This window comes from Schistocerca gregaria, chromosome 8, assembly GCF_023897955.1.
Source record: "Schistocerca gregaria isolate iqSchGreg1 chromosome 8, iqSchGreg1.2, whole genome shotgun sequence".
Lineage (NCBI taxonomy): Eukaryota > Metazoa > Arthropoda > Insecta > Orthoptera > Acrididae > Schistocerca > Schistocerca gregaria.
The window spans coordinates 287,872,126-287,894,204 of NC_064927.1; positions in this window are offsets into that span (position 1 = coordinate 287,872,126).

Sequence of the window (22,079 nt, forward strand, 5' to 3'; positions counted from 1 at the left end):
ATGTTCATCATACATCCGCGTTTAAAGACACTGTCCATTCCGTTCACCTGCTCTTTCTGGTCCTTTGCTGTCCCTGACAGGATTACCATGTCATCGGCAAACCTCAAAGGTTTTATTTATTTTCCATGGGTTTTAATTCCTACTACGAATTTTTCTTTTGCTTCCTTTACTGCTTGCTCAGTAGCTATAAGTTCTAGAATATTTCCATTCCATGTGGGCGGTGGAAGTAGGTACTCAAGATACGTTTTCAAAAGAACTTCGAAGGACTGTCAACACCCCCTGCAATGAATTTACATCTACATTTACATCTCTACAAAACACCCTTAGATGCATGATAGAGGGTACTTCCCATTGTACCAGTTATTAGGTTACTTCCCGTTCCATTCGAGAAGCACGTGAAGAATGGTTGTTTGGATGCCTCTTTGCCTGTAGTATTTATTCTTATCTGAACCTCACGATCCCTATATGAACGGTACGTAGGGGATAGTAGTATATAACTAGATTCATCATTTAAAGCCGGTTCTTGAAATTTTGTTAATAGATTTTCTCGGGGTAGTTGACGTCTATCTTACAAGTTTTCCAGTTCGATTCCTTCGGTATCTCTGTGACATTCTCGGACGGATGAAAGAAACCGATGACCATTCGTGCTGTCCTTCTGTGTATACTTTCAATACCCATGTTACACCCATTTGGTACGGGTCCCACACACATGAGCAATATTCTACAATCGGTCGCACGTGCCATTTGTAAGCAATTTCCTTTGTGGGCTGAGTGCACTTCAGTAGTATTACATCATTAAACTGAATTCTGCCACCTCCTTACCCTCATCTGAACCCTATCCATTTGATAAGCCTACAAAGTGCTACACCCAGGTATTTGTATGAGCCGGACGATTTCAACAGTGACGCATTGATATTGTGCTCAAAGGACACTACGTTTTCTGGGTGAAGTGCACAGTTTTACATTTCTGAACATTTAATGCAAGTTGCCAATCTTTTTATTACCACTTTGAAGTCTTATCAGCATCGACTGAATACTTAAGCAGCTTCATTATAGATAACTGCATCCTCTGCAAAAACTCTGAGGCACTATTAATATTGTCCTGAAGGTCATTAATGTACAACACGAACATCAAGGTTCCCAACACGCTTCCCTCGGGCGTACCCGAAGTTTGTTGTATACCAGACGACGATTGCTTTTCAAAGACAACATGCTGCGTACTCCCTACCAAAAAGTCCTCTGTCCATTTACAAATTTCACTTGATACCCCACGTGATCGTACTTTTGACAATAAACATAGGTGTGGTTCTTAGTCAAATGCTTTTCGGAAATGAAGATATACTACGTCTACCTTACTGCCGTGATACAAAGGTTTCAGAATGTCATGTGAGAAAAGTGCCGGTTGAGTTTAACACGACATATGTTTTCCGAATCAATTATGACTGGCACTGAGGAGGTCTTCCTATTCAAGATACCTTATTATGTATCCCCATAGACGTCCCTATCTATGCTCCGCAAGTTAAAGTCGCCTCCAAGTAATATTGCATGATACGGGCATTTCTGCACTACTGACCGTAAATCTTCTGTTAGTGACTGGTGTCACCTGGGTGTCAGCTGATTCCGCCCATAAGAAAGCTACGGGACGTCAAACAGCTAAGTTCTCACGTCTCATTGACAAATCATCTCTGCAGGTTCCGTGCAAGACTGTCATCAATTTGAGTGGTATGGTGTTGAGTGATGATGCGGTCTCGGGTTGCAGAAAGGTCTCAACTTCGCTCCCTCCCCCAAGTTCACTCCGGTCGCAGAAATTGTTAGTGCAGTTGAACAGGTTGCAGCTCGACTTCCGCCAGAATCAGCCGAGGAAATACGTCGTGAAAGTTGTCGTGCGTTGACGAAATCCAAGCCGATGAACTCAAATATCAGCAGTAAAGAGAGGGCGGCCATTCGTGATCTGAGGGAACGCTCTGAAATTGTTGTCTTACCGGGTGACAAAGACAATGCTACAGTTGTCGTCTCCGATAAGGACTACACTGATAAGATGCAGAGCCTGCTAAATGACGATTCCTACCGGAAGATCAGCGTTGACCCTACAAAGAAGGTGGAGAACAAGACGAGGGTTCTTCTCAAGGACGCAGATTTACCGGAGGGTGACGCTAAGAAATTGTTACCCCAAGGTCCGGTACCGCCTAGACTATATGGACTCCCGAAGGTTCACAAACAGGGGGTACCTTTACGCCCCATTTTCAGCAACATCAGGGCACCTACATATTTGTTGGCCAAATACCTGACGGGAATTTTAAGTCCTTATGTGGGTAAATGCCCTCATCGCATCCGTAATTCCGTGGATTTTGTTAAACGCCTTGATAGCTTCAGGTTGGATGAGTCAGATATCATGGTGAGTTTTGACGTCGTTTCCTTGTTTACGAGGGTACCCCTGCGAGAGTCGCTAGAGTTGATTGGTCAGAGGTTTGACGAGAACACCACTGAACTTTTTAGGCATGTCTTGACTTCCACGTATTTTCTTTTTAATGGAGAATACTACGAACAAACGGAAGGAGTCGCCATGGGTAGCCCACTCTCGCCGGTGGTAGCGAATTTGTACATGGAGAACTTCGAGGAGGAAGTCCTGTCGTCATCCGAATGGAAACCAACTTGCTTTTTCCGTTACGTGGACGACACGTTCGTCATCTGGCCACATGGTATGGATAAACTCCTTGACTTCCTTACACATCTAAACTCCATACACCCCAACATCAAATTCACTATGGAGACTGAAACGGAGGGTAAATTACCTTTCCTTGACGTCTTGGTCAGGAGAAGGGCTGACGGCACCCTAGGTCATGGGGTGTATCGAAAGACAACACACACTGATCTGTATTTGCACGCAGACAGCTGCCACCACCCTTCACACAGGAATGGGGTACTTAAAACTCTAGTACATAGGGCGCGCACTATCTCTGACACAGAGAGTCTACCCCTGGAATTGGAACATCTGTGAACTGTATTTTGAAAAAAATGGGTACTCAGAGTGGTAGATCCAACGTGCTCTCCGCCCAACCACTGCATCACAACCTGTTGAGATGGATGAAGTCACGATTGAGGAGGTAGGCACTGCATTTATTCCATACACAGGCGCACTCTCGGGGAAAATCGCCCGCACTCTGAAGAAACACCGGGTCGGAACTGTGTTTTGTCCTCCGAATAAAACTCGTGCACTGGTTGGGAGCGCCAAAGATGACCTCGGTTTGAGGAAGGCCGGCGTGTACCAGATTCCGTGTCAATGTGGAAGGTCGTATATTGGTCAGACGATGCGTACCGTCGAGGATCGATGCCGTGAACACCAGAGGCACACTCGACTGATGTATCCGAGCAAGTCGGCAGTCGCTGAACATTGTTTGTCGGAAAATCACGCTATGGAGTATGACCGCACGAGGATTCTGTTACAGACGTCGAGATACTGGGACAGCGTTGTTAGAGAGGCCATCGAAATTCGCACCAATGACGACCTCATAAACCGTGACTGTGGCTATAATCTTAGCAAGGCTTGGGAACCAGCGATTGGGTTAATCAAGAGTAAATCGAGCAAACGCATAGTTGTGACGACCACGGCGGACAGAGCCATCACACCGACGTCATCTCAGACGCCGTCGCAATCTGTTCCACCGCGCTACCGTGGCGCGGGGCGCGGACGGCGGAGGGAGCTCGCCGCGGGCGGAGGGTATTTAAATCGGCCGCCGCCGCGACCGAACCCAGTTCCCCCTGAGCAGCCATAGCGTACGGATCTCCGTGCCGGCGCGTTCACAGAAGCTCAGTCCGTCAGTTCACCTGATGATGGCGACATGTTTGATCGCCGAAATATTGTGCCCGTTGGACACTATAGACCGGCAGTACACCCGTGGATATTTTGACTGATGTAATTGTTTCCATTCCCAAAAGTTGCTTTTGGCCCAGTTCGAGTCATACCTGGTTAAATTCGTAAGCCTCTTGTAGACCCTGGCCAGGTGACTGGGAATTCTGACTTTTGCCTCTCAGTGTTTACATTTCTAAATTGCCATTTCTTGTTAGCAATATGAACGTATTCTCAAAAATTTTCAGCTTTCACTCAGTTAATACCAGGTAATATTCCAATTTCGAGGGACTTCCTTGAACGGCGTGCAGTATTCTGTTGCATCCATTTCCGATAAGGTACCAGAAGACTTTGAAAAGAAGTTAGCAGTTATCCTAACACTTTCGATCCTGGTCTGAAGAATTTCGACGTGGCTCACTACTCTAAATCTGTGGGGGTATCTCTGGAGAAAAATTAAGCTAACTGCTGCTTTGTATTGTTGCTTATGCTAAAATATACTCAGCAACTGCAAAGGTTTCTTTAATATTTTATTTTAATTATTATTTTCTGAGGTTAATTTCATATTATGACTCGTTCCATAACCACGGGTATTCGCTCCATAATTTGGACCTACGGAACTAGTCGCATAAAAGGAAATGAACTAAAAATTCATTCCTGTCTTTATTCCAAACAGGAAGGGAAGTAGTCCTGATAAATGGCAAAACGGGAAGCGCCTTCTACCATACACTTCACACTGGCTTCCGGAGAGTAGGTACAGATATAGCAGAAGGTAAACCACTGCTTACATTGTATCACCAAATATCAAATTTTAAACAATATCGGCTGGTAAAATTGAACTGGAAAAATTGTTTGAGTATTGATTTTGAATTTGAGTTGGTTCCTATAAAATTAACCAGTAAGCTTTGTTTCTTCCTAGTATTTTAAATGAGAGGTCCTGTTTTAAACTGAGGAATAAGGTAGGATAAATCGTGTGGTAAGACTTTACAGAATACTGGCTTCGCCTTTTGGCAAACACGCTATTTTTTCTTTTTACTCAGAGATGTTTCAGGATCTCTGCACCACCATCAGTGAGTTTTGTTTGTTGAAAAGTGTAAAAAAATATCAGAAGGCAAACAAGCTATAAATGAAAACACTACATTCTGTGTCGCATTATTTAACACATTTACAGAAAAGGCAACACAAACAGCTAAATGGGCTTACACACACACACACACACACACACACACACACACACACACACAGAGAGAGAGAGAGAGAGAGAGAAAGATAGAAAAAGTAAACAAAATTGAAATTAGACGCCAAACTCTCTCGGGAGCAAATGGAGGAAATGAACTTCGATGGCCTATGGAAACACGACAACATAGTGCATACCTCTTTTATCGAAGTGAAATAGCGTTTGTAGAAACGAAATTACACATAGCACATTGATACGCGTGTGCAGTGTCCTCAGAATGCAGAATAAGAAAAATGTTCAAATGTGTGGGAAATCTTATGGGACTTAACTGCTAAGGTCATCAGTCCCTAAGCTTACACACTACTTAACCTAAATTATCCTAAGGACAAACACACACACCCATGCCCGAGGGAGGACTCGAGCCTCCTCTGGGACCAGCCGCACAGTCCGTAACTGCAGCGCCTCAGGCCGCTCGGCTAATCCCGCGTGGCGCAGAATAAGAAGGATCAGTCACAACAAAACGTGAGTAATAACAAAAATATACACACTAAATATTTAGACACGCAAATGACACGTTTTTTTACAAATCAAAAACAGTTGCGTTAATTCTCCGATGAAACTCAGATTTACATCGCTTGTTTTGCAGATGGCAAGCTATCCGTGCAGGACCCCATACACTTGGTTTTCATTTTCTGAGCCAACAGTCTTCTGACTGGCTTGATGCCGCCTGCCACAAATTCCCCTCCTGTGCCAAAGTCTTTGTCTCAAGAACAGCCCTTGCAACATATGTCATCAATTATTTGCTTCATGTATTCCAAAATCAGTTTTCCTCTACAGTTTTTGCCCTCTACAGCTCTCTCTCTCTCGTACCATGGAAAACATTGAACGATGTCTTAACAGATCTCCTACCATCCTGTCTGAGCCGTAGCGCCACTGAGTTAGTAGACTGTTCTGTCTGGAGCCACTGGCTCGGGTGTAGTATCGACTATCCCTCCTACGGCCTCATTGCCAATATCTATGTCAAAGAGTTGGTATCTGTGGACTGCGTTCTCAGAAGGTCTTTACTTGCCGATATAAATATACGGGATTCGCTGGCCCGAGAGAGGAGATACGAAGTTGGTGTTTGGCGGTAGCGTCGCGATAAGAGATGGTCACGAGGTCCGAGCAGCAGAAGCCAGGGGCTGGGCAAGGAGGGCCTGCGCAGAGCGAAGGTACTGGAAAACTTCACGGAGTTCAGCGTCGACCACAAGCAGCAGGTCGACATCCCTTCGGTTCCTTGGCAACATTCGTGTCGGACGACAGCTCGTGGCCTGGCTCCCCTCTTCTATCTGGTTTACGTACTACTCAACTGCTTTTTGATAAAGGGGAGTAGCATTCTGTGGTCCTCGTGGTGATTTGTGTCTGTCTGCCTGCCCTCCTTATTATTTTCTGGCTCGTACCCGACCCAGCGAGGTTTACTCGGTCGCCTCTTTGGTCGTATATATAACCCCCAGTATTGTACTAAGTCACGAGTTGACGTATGAAAATTTGTCCAGCTATTATATTTGCCTACCTTATTATTTTCTAGTTTGTACCCGATACCCATTAGGAACTCAGGGAGGGGAATGCCAAACGGGAGGTTACCATGAGGAAAAGGTTGAGTAATCAACGAAAGGATAACGTTCTACGAGTCGGGGCTAGGAATGTCAGAAGCTTTAACGTGGTAGGGAAACTAGAAAATCTAAAGAGGGAAATGCAAAGGCTCCATCTAGATGTAGTAGGAGTGGTCAGTGAAGTGAAATGGAAAGAATACAATTTCTGGCCAGGTAAAAAATTATAACTGGAGTAGGATTCATTATGAATAGGAAGGTAGGGTAAAGAGTTTGTTACTGTGAACAGTTCAGTGACAGGGTTGTTCTTATGAGAATCGACAGCAAACCAACTCCGACAACGATAGTTGAGGTATACATGTGGCCATCGCAAGCAGAAGATGAAGAGATAAAGTATAAAGTGTATGAGAATATTGAAAGGGTAATATAGAATGTAAAAGGGGGATGAAAATCTAATGATCATGGGAGACTGGAATGCAGTTGTAGGGGATTAGGAGAAAAGGTTATAGGAGAATACGGGCTTGGGACAAGAAATGAGAGACAAGGAAGGGTAATTGAGTTATGTAACAAGTTTTTGCTAGTAATAGCAGATACTCTGTTCACGAATCACAAGAGGAGGAGGTATACTTGGAAAAGACAGGGTCATACGGGAAGATTTCAGTTAGATTACATCGTGGTCAGACAAATTTCGAAATCAGATACGAGATTGTAAAGTGTACATAGGAGCAGATATAACTCAGACCACAATATAGTAGTGACGAAGAGTAGGCTGAAGTTTAAGAAATTAGTCAGGAAGAATCAATACGCAAAGAAGTGAGATGCGGAAGTACTAAGAAATGACAAGATACGGTTGAAGTTCTGTAAGGATACAGACACATCAGTAAGGAATTGCCCAGTAGCCAGTACAGTGGAAGAGGATTGGACATCTCTAAAAAGGGCCAGCATAGTAGTTGGGAAGGAAAACATAAGTATAAAGTAGGTCACTGCGAAGAAACCATAGGTGGCAGAAGTAGTAAATCAGTTGATCGATGAAAAGAGGTGGAACTACAAAAATGTTCCGGGAATCTCAGGAGTACAGAAATACAAGTCGCTGACGAATGAATAAACAGGAAGCTCAGGGAAGCTAAGACGAAATGTAGCGCAGGAAAAAGGTGAAGAGATCAAAAAAGAAATGATTGTCGGAAGAACAGACTTTGCATACAGGAAAGTCAAAACAACCTTCGTGACATTAAAAGCAAGTGTGGTAACATTAAGAGTGGTACGGGAACTCCACTTTTAAACTCAGAGCAGAGAGCGGATAGGTGGAATGAATACATCTAAAGCCTGTATGAGGGGGAAGATTTGTTAGATGTGATGTGAGGAGAAACAGAAGACTATTTAGAAGAGATAGGGGATCCAGTATTGCAATCAGAATTCAAAACAGCTTTGGGGGACTTAAGATCAAATAAGGCAGAAGGGATAGATAACATTCCACCAGAATTTCTAAAATTATAGGGGAACTGGCAACAAAACGACTCTTCACACTGGCCACATACCATCTGACTTTCTTTTGGGAAAGCATCCACACAATTCCGAAGACGGCAAGAGCTGACAACGACAAGAATTATCGCACATTCAGCTTACCAACTCATGCATACAATTTTCTATCAAGAGTAATATACAGAAGAATGGAAAAGAAAATCGAGGATGTGCTAGATGACGATAACTTTGGCTTTAGGAAAGGTAAAGGCACTATTGAGGCAGTTATAACGTTGTCATACGTTGTGGTTAACAATGGAAGCAAGACTAAAGAAAAATCAATCTTTCGACCTGGAAAAAGCGTTCGACTATGTGAAATAGTGTAAGATGTACGAAATTCTGAAAAAAGTAGGGGTAAGCTATAGGGAGAGACGGGTCATGTACAATATTTACAAAACCAAGACGGAATAATAAGAGTGGACGGCCATGAACGAAGATATCCGATAAAAAAGGGTGTAAGACAAAGATGTAGCCCTTCGCCCCTACTGTTCAATCTGTACATTGATGAAGCAATGATGGAAAGAAAAGAATGGTTCTGGAGTGGAATTAAAATTCAAGGTGAAAGGATATCAATGATACGATTCGGTGATGACATTGCTATCTTGAGTGAAAGTGAAGAATTACATGATCTGCGGAACGAAATGAACAGTCTTATAAATACAGAGTGTGGACTGAGAGTAATTCGAAGAAAGATGAAGGTAATGAGAAGGAGAAATGAGAACAGCGAGAAATTTAACATCACGACTGATGGTCACGAAGTGGATGAAGTTAAGGAATTCTATCCCTGGGCAGTAAAATAACCAATGCCGGATGGAACAAGGACATCAAAAGCAGACTAGCAATAGGAGACTAACCCTGGCATAAACGGCATTCCTGGCCAAGATATGTCTACTAACATCACTCATCGGAGAGAATTTGAGGAAGGAAATTGTGAGAATGTACGTCTGTAGTGCAGCATTGTGTGGTAGTGAAACATGGACTGTGGGGAAACCGGAGTAGGTGAGAATTGAAGCATTTGATATGTGGTGCTACAGACGACTGTTGGAAATTAGGTGGACTGATAAGGTAAGGAATGAAGAGGTTTTACGCAGAATCGGAGAGGAAAGGAATATGTAGAAACCACGGAAGAGGAGAGTGACAGGATGATAGGACATCTGTTACGACATGAGCGAATGGCTTCGATGGTGCTAGAGGGAGCTGTAAAGGGCAAAAACTGTAGAGGACAGAGGTTGAAATACATCCAACAAATAATTGAGGACGTAGGTTGTATGTGCTGATCTGAGATGAAGAGTATAATTTCGTAGGCTTCCGCGGCCAGAGTCAGTCGACATAAGTTTTCTGGGTTTGGTACCGCGTCGTAATGTAAAAAATACTGCTGCTATAGAAAATCCAACGTTTCGGCCACGATTGCAGCGGCCTTCTTCTGGGTCTAACGGTGCGTTCTCGCTATGCAGTGTCCTTTATATTTTGTTGTTAGTGTTCAATACGCATGCCATTACGTCATTAACAAAAAAAAGTTAGTTTATTGGTCAGTTAAGGACGAAGGAGGGGTAACTTTATTTTAATAGGGTTTTGTGGTGGAGGGAGAACGTGACCTCTGTCGTCTATTGGCTCTGGTGTTACGTGCCACGATTAGTGTTCACCGTCGAATGAAAAATTGGCTGCTGTTTACCAACTGCTGGACGTCGGTCGCGCGGCGGCAGCTACTCGCCGGTAGTGCTCGTGCCTCGTGTTGACAGTGTGGTCTGATGGGTTCTGACTGCTGGCAGCCAAGTCCATCCTCCCTGTTCATGTAGTTAGGATATTTAAGTATTTCGATGGCCTCTCTGATTTTGCGTTTCGTCATAATTGGCTGCTTTGGCCAACACACAGGCTTCGCTGAATTTTCTTTTCCGCAGTCATGGTGATGTTCTGCCTCTGCGGATTTGTTGTGTTGCCCTAGACGAATATAACGCTCATGCACCTGAATGCGCGTTGCCATTGGCCTACCAGTCTCGCCGATGCATGCCTCTCCACATCCGCAATCCAGCTTGCAAACGTCTGCAGTGTGTAATGCATCCACCTTGTCCTTGGTGGAGCCTAGCACTTCCTGGATCCTACGACCACTATAGAAAGAGAGGCTGCACCCCAACGCGGCGAAGGTGTTTGCCTATTCAGTCAGTAACGTTTTTCACATAGGGTAAACGTACTGTTGGCTGCAGTTTGTCTATTTCTTGCTTATCTTTGTTGTTTGTGTTCGTCGACAAGGCTGTGTTTATCGACTTATGGCTGTAGCCATTGGCTAGGAACGTTGTGCGTAGCCTTTTCAGCTCAGGTGTGATGTTTTGAGCATCAGTTAGGCGCTGCGCACGGATTGGCAAAGAGCGGATGACAGAGTTGTTCTGCCCTGGGCGGTGGCAGGATTGGGCGTGCACATACCTGTCAGTATGTGTAGGCTTACGATATACTCTGTGCCCCAGTGTGCCATCCGTTCTCCTGTATTCGACGTCTAGAAATGGGATAGCACCATTCTTTTCTACTTCCAGCGTGAACTGTATCTTCCCGTGCATACTGTTCAAATATTCGTGGAGTGTGTCGAGTTCTTCACATAAGAATGATGAAAAATTTGGTTAGAGCCCATCTACGTAGGGAGAGAGGATCATTGTAACAAAACAAGAGAAATCAGAGCTCGCACGGAGAGATTTAAGAGTTCGTATTTCCTGCATACTGTTCACGAGTGGAACGGTAGAGAAATGGTTTGAAGGTGGTTCGATGCCAGGCACATGCTTGTTAATTGCAGATTAGTGATGTAGATAGAGATGCAGATGTCTTCTGCGGCAACACCCACACTTACCACACGTGTTTGATCAAATCTGTAAAGCCCAAACATTAGATACAACGGAAAATTTTTAAAAAATATTAATACATTATTAAACTAAAAATGACATTCTGACTGGGCAGAATGGGGGTATAATTAGTGAGTCTGAACTAGGGTTTCAGATGGACAGTAGGCTGTCAGGGAGAGCCCATGTTCACGATCTTGTTAAAAAAAATGCAGATGCTGGAATATTTTCTTTTAGAACAGTACTTGAATGAATTATAGTCAAGGAATAAAATTAATCTACTTTGCTAATTTCTTTTCGCTTGTTCCATACGGCAGTATATTTCGCGGTAACTCATCCGAGTCGCAAAGGGTATTTATGGTCCAAAAGCGGGCTGTTGGTGTGTGGTATGTGGTGTAAGGTCCTGAAACCCTTGTGGACCCCTGTACAGGAGTCTGTGAATAAAGGCACTGGCATCTCAATATAAATTTTGTTTAATGTCGTTTTTTATTAACAGTATGAACTTCTTCCCAAGTATTAGTGGCTTCCATTCACTTAATACTTAGAACAGATCCGACGAGCATTTAGACCGGATATCTTTGACCCTTGAACCATACTGCGGGCTGTATTCTGTAGCATCATCTGTAATAAGGTACCAGAACACTTTTTAAAAAATCCTAGTAGTAATTCTCGCACTTTCAAGTCCAAACTGAAGAATTTCCTCATGGCTACCTCCTACTCTGTACTTGAGTTTCTGGACAAGAAATTAAGCTAAATCCCGTGCTATATTGTTGACTGTGGTAATGGATACGCTGCATCTTGTCTCCTGCAAAGGGTTTGTTCGAATTTTATATTTTCTATATTTCTCATGGCAAATTTATTCACTGGCTCGTGAGCTTGTAGATTTGCTCGTCACTGCTGTCCTACAGAAGTCCTACAGAAATAAAATGAAATGAATGATGGAAAAATAGTGCTTTTTGAATTTAAATTGGTTCCTATAAACACGGCGTATTTTCCATATTTTGTCTTATATTCTAAATGAGAGCTTTCGTCTTAAAGTGGGTAGTAAGGCACGGTAAGATTTATGTCATGACCTGTATTACTTTTTCAGGTGTCCATCATGCCTTTTGTTTCAGTTTTATTTTGTAGTCAAGCAGGTTCATGACGGCATAATATAATTTCAGTTTTTTCCGTGAAGTCTAAATAAGTGAAAATACACTTATTTACCACATTCGATAGCTGATTTTATTATTTCAAATTGACCAGTTTCTACCATTGCCGCATAGCATCGTATCGTTCCTTCTTCTTAAAAGTAATCACTCTCAACAGACCAATGTCACTTAGTCCCGACTTATAAGTACGTCCAGTTTGGATAGCAAGATAATCCGCTCCAGTGTTCCATATCTCTTACAACAACGAAGCACGTACAAGACCCCTTCGTTCTGTGTGTCCAACTGTTAGGACAAGAACGAGTAGTGATATGAAGTCGAAATTTATGTCAAATTGTAGAGTCTACAGTAGTTTGGGTGTATAAAACTTTAAGCTTCTAAGTTTATTCAATCACATATTTTGGTACTTACAGATAGTCAAAAAAATCTATGGAGGAACTATCTATATGTATGATTAAATCCGTAAGAAACCCTCAGATACCGACTCCTATTAGCACTCGTCCAATTTTTGATCAAGAAAAGATCAAAAATATAAGCCACTAGCTGCAACGCATACCGTCTATATTTATACCTCATATTTGCTATTGTCTTCAACTCTGAACGGGTCTTGGAAGGCCCAGCGTTAACAATGAACTGCCGTGTCATCCTCAGCCAATAGGATACGGATGCAGATATGGCAGGGCACGTGGTCAGCAAACCGCTCTCGCAGCAGTCATTAGTTTTTGTGACAGGAGCCACTACATCCCAGTGAAGTAGCTCCTCAATTGACCTCGCAAGGGCTTCGTGCACCCCACTTGCCAACAATGTTCTGCAGAGCTGGATAGTCACCCACCCAAGTGCTATCCAACACCAACAGCGCCTAACTGCGGTGATCTGAAGGGAACCAGTGTTAGAGTCCGCATACAGTACCCTTTTCGGCGGAGGCGCAGATTGCAGGGCATGCGTGGAGAAAGCGGTATTGGTAGGAGTTGCGGGAGGGCGCTGTAGGGCAAATACAACAGCTGGCGGGGAAGTGTCATTCTAAACTGAAGCCTAAATTTACATATTTGTAAATATTAAGAGGGGACCCTCTCGCCTACTCTTGCGTGGTACCATTCAAAAAAAAGTCCATCACTTCTGTTTCAGTTAGAATTGGAAAAGAACTCCGCCGAAAATGCAGCGATTTATTTTCGCCTGGTTTGTTAATCATTTGTACCTTTCAAGCAGCGTCATGAGTGGCGAATTTCGAGTAAATCCAACACATTTATCTTGTTGCCACGTTAAAATTAGCTTCTTCCGCCAAAACACAGTGGAATTACGCACTCTCACCTCACTAACAGATTGTGCAGAAGCAATTGCGAGAGAATTCTGAAACAGTGACTTATTGAGTTTATCGAGAGAGAACTGAGGTAAAGTAAGGTCAGTAGCTTGAGAAAAATCACATGCTCTGTATAAAGTAGATTTGTAATGTATACACATAAGTTGTTGCCAAGCCATAGCAACTCTCGCTTTACCAGCTATCGACAGAATTTAAAAATTACATTCTATTCTTGTAAAAGTATGTCGTCACTGGAATAACACAGCAGATAATGAAGTTACAATCATATGTCAAAATACTCTCGTCTTTGTGTGCTATCACTTGCCAAAATCTCATTTCGTTATCTCAAACCGTTTATGAAATGTGGGGAATGTTGTGGATATTTTACTCTGGCTTGATCGTTGGTGCTGCCGGATCTCAAATGAGTGTGATACTTTAGATCAATTTCCTCACAATTGGTTACAGATAGACCTCCAACCAAGCCTAAATTCAGTATGTTACGTAAATTTCATATGCACCAAACGTAAAATCATAAAGACTGCTGCTTTTGACTGAAAACTTTTTCGAGTTTCACGTGTGTCTTACTTCAAGGTAAATACCACAATAACGCTGACCTTTAACCAAATGATGGGCACATCATCATGAATCTGACACATAAAGATACAAGTACAGCAAAAACCATTTTTTTGCTCCATTAGTTTCTGTGAAATCGTTTGACAAAGACTGTAGGGCGTGCGCCTCGATTTTGTGATCACCCATCGACGGGTGCTGCCGCCCACCCTTTCCGAGCAAACGAGTGAACTTGCCCAGGCTTTGGACTAAAATTGCTCACTGCGCATTGGTGAAATGATACTGCCAGGACTCTACCACTGTGACAAGGCTGGCGCCCATACAATTTTAGGTTGTGATGAAAACACCAATTATCATTTCGAATCTGGCACTGGAACGCACCTAGGCAGCGTGCTGAGGCGTGGCAGCTTCGGAGACAATGCGTGGGTCTCCAGACGGTGTCTGAGCAGAGAGAGAGAGAGAGAGAGAGAGAGAGAGAGAGACGTGCGGCCCTGGTCGGCGAGTCGGCAGCTGGTCCGACGGTCGTGTGAGCGCCGCACGTTGCGTCACCGGGATGGGCGCTCCCCTTGTTTACAAACGCCACGTGGCGACCGGTTGCGCGGGTGTGGGCGCCGTGGGACGGGGCGGTCGGGCGATACCCGCACACCTGGGGAAGGAGACAAATGCCGTCTGCCGCTTCGTCGGCCGAATACGTTTCGTCACCGAGTGGGGAGAAGGCTACAGAGGACGGGAGTGGCGTTGTACGGTGGTCACTGTGTTATGTTCAGACACTATACTGCGACAAATTAAGAACTGAATCGGCCGGAATTATTTGGCTTCAGAAGTTTTAAAAAATATGGTAGGTATATCACAACTAATGATTCTCGTTTTATTAGACTGGATTCTGTATCACTTTACGAACACATGTTCTGTATGCAGACAAACATGAAGCCACTTGTTTGAGCTACATGTAACTCAATGAGGTAGGAAACGACCGCCATCGGCCATGTGCTAAGTATTATACTCTATATCAGGGGTCTCCAAACTTTTTTAGTCCACGGGCCACATTGACTCCTCCACGAAGTCATAAGGGCGAAGATCTACCTAGTGGGATTAAAGCGCCATAGCACTCCACGATCACCGTAATATAAGGCTAAAGGGAAGATGAAATCGCAAAAATCTAAGGTTGTGAGAATAGCTAGCACTGAAACGAACTACGATTTTTATTTAATTACATAATTTTGATTAGTGGACGTACCTGACCGAAATTCTGGCGTATTTAATTATGGCGAATTTCACCGACAAAAAAGTATGTCACTGCACATTCTTCACGAAAGCGTCCTGCCAAGTTATCGAAATCTCAAAATCATTGTTAGCAACACTATTACTGCTAGACGTAACACAGGTAGAGTATGTCAACGCATTGTTATTTCAAGTGGCGCAACAATAAGTTTAGTTATGTAGTCTTGTAGCGAGTAGCAGAGCTATGTCGCGGTGTATTGGTCGCGATAGGCTTCGAAACTCAATTGTTGGCAGTATAGGTACCACCTCAATTATTTGCCGGGCCAGATACCGGGGATGTCTGGCCAGAGAAGGCGGGCCGGTTTGCTGGCACTCGCGGGCCGGTTTCGGCCCGCGGGCCGTATTTCGGAGACCCCTGCTCTATATGATAAAAACTATAAATTCTATTTGTCCAGATTTTCAAATTTACAAAATTATGTCAACTGGTTCGATTGCGTTTGCAACCATCTTCAGATATAAAACAGAGGTACTGTTCACAAAATGTTCTATCTACTTACAATGTCCATATATGTTATAAAAATATAAACGTACGTATGTGTTAAATTGCCTATAGAGAATATTTTCAGTGGTGTGGAAAGAAAATAAAATCCCAGGCGACTGGGAATCATCATTCCTCTGTTCAAAAAGGAAACTTGACGAAATTGTGGAATTTGGAGGGGCATCACGCTGCTGTCGCACACAATGAAGCAGCTAGAAAAGATCATGAGAATCGCTTGAGGAAGAACAACATAGATTCAGGAAAGACCGAGGTACTATGGATTTTATTTTTGCATTAAGAATGTTGGTGGAAAAGTACTAGGAATATGGAAGAAATCTTGTGACTGAACACACAACGAATAAAGTTTTGGATCATCTCGGTTCCGAGAGTTCCAGAACTTGTACGGGGAACAGGAATATAGATCAATATAAACATAATTTCCGCCCTATTTATTGTTCATGAAAACCATACATTGCATGTTGTACCACCATACAGCGAGATCTTTAGAAGTGGTGGTCCAGATTGCTGTACACAGCGGTACCTCTAATACCCAGTAGCACGTCCTCTTGCATTGGTGCATGCCTGTATTCGTCGTGCCATACTATCCACAAGTTCATCAAGGCACTGTTGATCCAGATTGTCCCAATGCTCATTGGTGATTTGGCGTAGATCGTTTAGAGTGGTTGGTGGGACACGTCGTATATAACCAACCCTTTTATATCTATCCCTGGCATGTTCGATAGGGTTCATGTCGGGAGTACATGCTACCCACTCTAGTCGAGCGATGTTGTTATCCTGAAGGAAATCATTCAAAAGATGTGGTCGATGGGGGCGCGAATTGTCGTCCATGAAGACGAATGCGTCGCCTTTATGCTGCCGATATGGTAGCATTATCGTTCGGAGGATGGCATTCACGTATCGTAGACCCGTAACGGCGCACTCCATGACCACCAGCAGCGTACGTCGTCTTCACATAAAAATGGTTCAAATGGCTCTGAGCACTATGGGACTTAACTTCTGAGCTCATCAGTCACCTACAACTCAGAACTACTTAAACCTAACTAAGGACATCACACACATCCGTGTCCGCGGCAGGATTCGAACCTGCGACCGTAGCGGTCGCGCAGTTCCAGACTGTAGCGCCTAGAACCGCTCGGTCATCCTTGCCGGCGGCTCCACATAATGCCACCTCAAAATAGCACGGTACCTTCACCTTGCTGCACGCGCTGCAAAGTGTGTCTAAGCCGTTCAGCCTGACCGGGTTGCCGCAAAACACATATACGACGATGGTCTGGTAGAAGGCATATACGACACTCATCGGTGAAGAGATCGTGATGCGAATCCTGAGCAGTCCATTCGGCATGTTGCTGGACCCATCTGTACCGCGCTGCATGGCGTCGTGGTTGCAAAGATGGATCTCGCCATGGACGTCGGGAGTGAAGCTGCGCATCATGCAACCTATTGCGCACAGTTTGAGTCCAAACACGACGTTCTGTGGCTGTACAAAAAGCATTATTCAACATGGCGGCGTTTGTGTCAGGGTTCCTCCGAACCATAATCCGCAGGTAGCGGTCATCCACAGCAGTAGTAGCCCTTGGGCGGCCTGAACGAGACACTCCTGTCTCTCTCAATCTCCTGCATGTCCGAACAACATCGCTTTGGTTCACCCCGAGATGCCTGGACACTTTAGACACTTCCCTTGTTGAGAGCCTTTCCTGGAGCAAAGTAACGATGCGGACGCGATCGAACAGCGATATTGTGCGTCTAGGCGTGGTTGAACCACAGACAACACGAGCCGCGTACCTCCTTCTTCCTTCCTGGTGGAATGACTTGAAATGATCGGCTGTTGGACTCCCTCCGTCTAATAGGCGCTGCTGATGCGTGGTTCTTTACATCTTTGGGCGGGTTTAGTGACACCTCTGGTCAAAAAGACTGTCTGTGCTACAAGATCCATAGTCAACGTCTATCTTCCCGAGTTCTGGGAACCGAGGTGATGCAAAACTTCTTTGTTGTGCCTATTTGTTGACATTGAAAAAGCGTATTACAGTTTTCCTCGAAACAAGATATGGGGATTTTTGGAAGACCTAAATGTGCCAAAGTACCTAATTGACATAGTCAAGATACTATACCAAAGTGTTACGGCTCTGTTCAGATAGGCTACGGACGATCAGAATGGTTTAATACATAGAAAGAAGTCCAACAAGGAAGTGCCCTATCAACACTCCTGTTTGTAATTGTAATGGACAAGATCATGAAATCTATCAAGAAAATAGATAGCGAACCAAATTCCCTGGTTTTTGCTGATTATTTGATAGTATGAGGAGAGACAGAAGCTGAAGCCCAGAAAGAACTAAATGATTGGAACAACACATTCAAAAGTTTCGAACTAAAAATGAGTAAAACAAAGACAGTAGAAATGACTATCAATAGGCTAAGAATAACCTCAAATATATTTCTGGTAGGAGTCAAAGTAGAATCGATTTCCCATTTCAAGTACCTAGGAAGTATGACCTCGAAAGACAACATCATTAACCTGGAAATACTCAGCAGGACACGAAAATCATCCAGTTTCTTCAGTAAAAACAGATATCTACTCCGGGAATGTTAAAATTCCACGAAAAGCAAAAGCGACTTTGTACCACATCTATTTTGTACCAGTCTTAGCATATATACCCCACTAAACAAAGATCTCAGCAGAATTCAGGCAAAGTAAAGGAGATTCATTAGAACTATGAATCTAACAACTACAAAGGACAAAGTCAGGAATGAGGTGAACAGAAATATAGTTGATATTTAGGTTCTTGTTACCAGTGTCATAAGAAACGCTGGCTTCCGAGGTATGGGCACATAATGAGAATCAATAGACGAAGACCTGCCAAAAGGTATTTCAATCTGAGCCTCCCAATAAGAAGACTATGGGGAAGACCAAGAAAACGCTAGATGGAGACTGTAATATCAGATGCGGAGGAGAAAAGACACAAATGTGAAGCTGTCGTGGCACAGAAGACGTATGAAGGCAGAACGAGATGCCGAGTGCCTGCACACCACACTAGGGAAACTGGAGCTGGAAAACAATGATTATGATGTGAGGAACTCACCTCCTCCGGAACTATAGAGCCGATTTCACACACTTGTTTCTCATATCATATTTTTACTGGGGAGAGTGGCTGGGCGTAGTGACGTGGGAGGTTGGGGGGGAAGGGGGGAATGAGAAGCACCACCCTGTTAAAGGCGCGCGGGTGAGAAAACAGGGAAGACGATGGCCAGCGAATAAGCTTACTTTAGTCATCCAGTACTAGATAACGAGAGAACTTAGTGACTTACAACAAACTTTACACATAATTTCTAACTTCTATGAAATTTTTTTCGCTGAGAACCCAATATAGTGACGAAATGAAACAAAGTTCATCGTTTACTACAATTTCACCGTTCATGTAATAAAATTGCCCCACAGGCATGATCTTTTTTTACTTCTTTACTGCTAACTGTATTCACGGCAGATTTTACAGACAGCATTCACATGTATCACTGAATGTACTAGCGAAATAATATTATTGTACGACACGTAGCTCAGAAAATATGACGTCGTAAACCAAAGAGATGACTGGGAAACAGCGGCAGAATACATCACGTTTTAATATATTACTTCTTTTCCATTGCATGTACCCGCCAAGTTTTACGGTTGTATCATGCACAGTTGACGAGATACGACATCATAAAAACTGAGTAGCGTGAAAACAAAACTAAGAGGCGAAAGTCGTTAGAGGCAGACATGAAATACGTGTGCAAATACGTGTGGAATATGTTAAATATACCTGAAAAATATTTTACATGTGCGTGTATGCGGGCAAAACCACGGGTAAATGGATCAGATGTTCAAATGTGGGTGAATTCCTAAGGGACCGAACTACTGAGGTCATAGGTCTCAGATTTACACACTACTTCAACTAACTTATTCTAAGAACAACATACATACCCATGCCTGAGGGAGGATTCGAACCTCCAGCTGGAGAGACCGCGCAATCCGCGACATGGTGCCTTAAAACGCGCGGTCACTCCGTACGGTAAATGGCTCATTCTAAGCCCATAGAACGATATATAATTTGGTGCACATATTAGTTACGTTCTGGAAAGCAGTGCTCTGGGGGGTAAGAACCACCAGCTGGGGTGAGGGAGAGAACGTGCATAAAGGAGGGGGAGGAGGAGATTGACTGACAGAGAGAGGGAAGGAGGGGAGGCCATAGATAGCGGGAGGAGGAAATGCAGGAGATTGTGGAAGTGGGAACTCGACAAGGAGATGGAAAACGAGGAGATGTAAAGGAAAGAGAAATAAAAGGACAGAGAGGGAAGAAGAGATAGGATAAGAGAGGGAGGGGAAGGAGATGAAGATAGAGAGGGGCAGAAGGAAATGGACAGAGACGAAAAAGGAGGTAGACCGGTAGGGGAGGAGATGGAAAGTGGGAAAAAAGAGGTGGAGGTGGAGGTAGATAAGGAGAGGGGTGAGAAAGAGACATAGACAGGTTAGTGACGGAGGTGATCGACCGAGAAAGGGGAAATAGGAGATCGAAAGTGTAAGAAGGGTGGAAGAGGTGGGGGGAGAGGGTGTGAGTAGCACATGGAAATTGGAAGGGTGGTGAAGGAGGAGACGGACAGAGAGAAGAGTAGGAGGGGAGGGACTGACAGGGACTTGAACATATACAGTAGATATCTGTACAACGGCGTGTACTCATCTGGTGTTCAATATAAGAAACCAAAGTAAAGAAGTACATAGCATAGCATATCATTTCGTTAGAGAGTCTAACACATCACATGTTATGCAATCATGTATTGAGTCATTAAAACTTCTGTGCGATTTGTGATGTTACTATTATGGCCTAAAGATAAAAAGAGTAGTGCTTTCGACAGAGGACACCACTCTATGCCAAATTACAAAATATAATCACTCATATTTAAACAAAGGTGAACAAAATAAAAAGCAATATTGGCTTATCTTAATGAATAAATTCAAGACAATAAAAAACTAGTTGTAATCAGCATGCTGCTAATTGTTAAGGAAGATGTTTCTTAACTGTGAATTAATATACTAATCAAATGCAATGCACAAAAAGGAAGGTTATACCTTGTAAAATTTCAATTCACATCAGTAAATTCCGAAATAATTTAAAAAATAAAAGTAAAAAAATTTAATATTGGTTCTCTGGTAAGTTTATTGCAGCGTTCCCTTCCTTCACGTGTTATATGTTGTGGACGAGTGCAGAATAGACCACTGTGGTTTTTGCATGTCATTGTATCACAATGAAGCACATTGTTACACGGATCGATTAAAAAAAAAAGTCTGCAATGGGCATAGAACGTAGCAGATGAACGCATTATCTACAGCAACTAAAGAAAATTGTTCAATGTCCTCTAGGATATTGCAATATTTAGTTGCTAAAAGTGTTCTCAAGTCTCCGGAACAGATTTTAAATGAACAGTACGAATTTAGCCTGAACCAGTATTTTAACATTTTCGAGCAGACAATTTAGTGGTGTGATGGTTTGACATCGTGTGTTACACTGATGCAGGGATATACAGAAGAATGAGTTATTACAGCGCTTACTGCCTCGTGTGAAGAAAAGACGGTCATATCGTTTCATGAACTCGCGATCTAGACAAATAAACAATGATATTGTTGTTCACGTTCTCGGCCATGTGAAGCCTTACAAAAATTTTATCAGATTTTTGGTGCGCCACTGTGTAATGCGGAAATATTCACTAGATGTTACTAGAAGTAGGGTGACAGTACAACATATACCTGTAGAAGAACAGTAACAGCGGAATGGCTCTGTAAGGTGAGCTTAGTGACTTCGGATGTGAACTAGTCATTGCATGTTACCTGTGTAACATCTCCATCATGGACATTTCAACCCTTCTAATGCTGCACAAGTCGACTAATCGAGGTGTGACTATAAACTGGAGACGCGAAGGAACAACCACGGCTAAACGAAAACCTGATGGGAAATCATGTACTGGCGGACGGGGACAGTCGTGTATGGCGGAGGGTGGCCATAACAAATTGCAAGAAATCAGCGGGAAGAGTAACTCGTGAGTTCTGAAGTTCTATTACCAGCCCATGTAGCAGAATGAGTTTGCGTAGGGAAAATAAATAAATGCAGTAGGGTAGTCGAACAGCTTCTCGAAAACTGCATTTCTGTACTCAGTGCTAAGCGACGCTTGAGATGGTGTAAAGAGCAACGCCATTGGACAATGGATGACCGCAAATAAGTGTTTAGGGGCGATGCTTGCACTATACCCTGCGTCTATCCAATGGAGTAGTAGTTCGGAGACGATGACTGCGTCAGCGTGACAATGCACT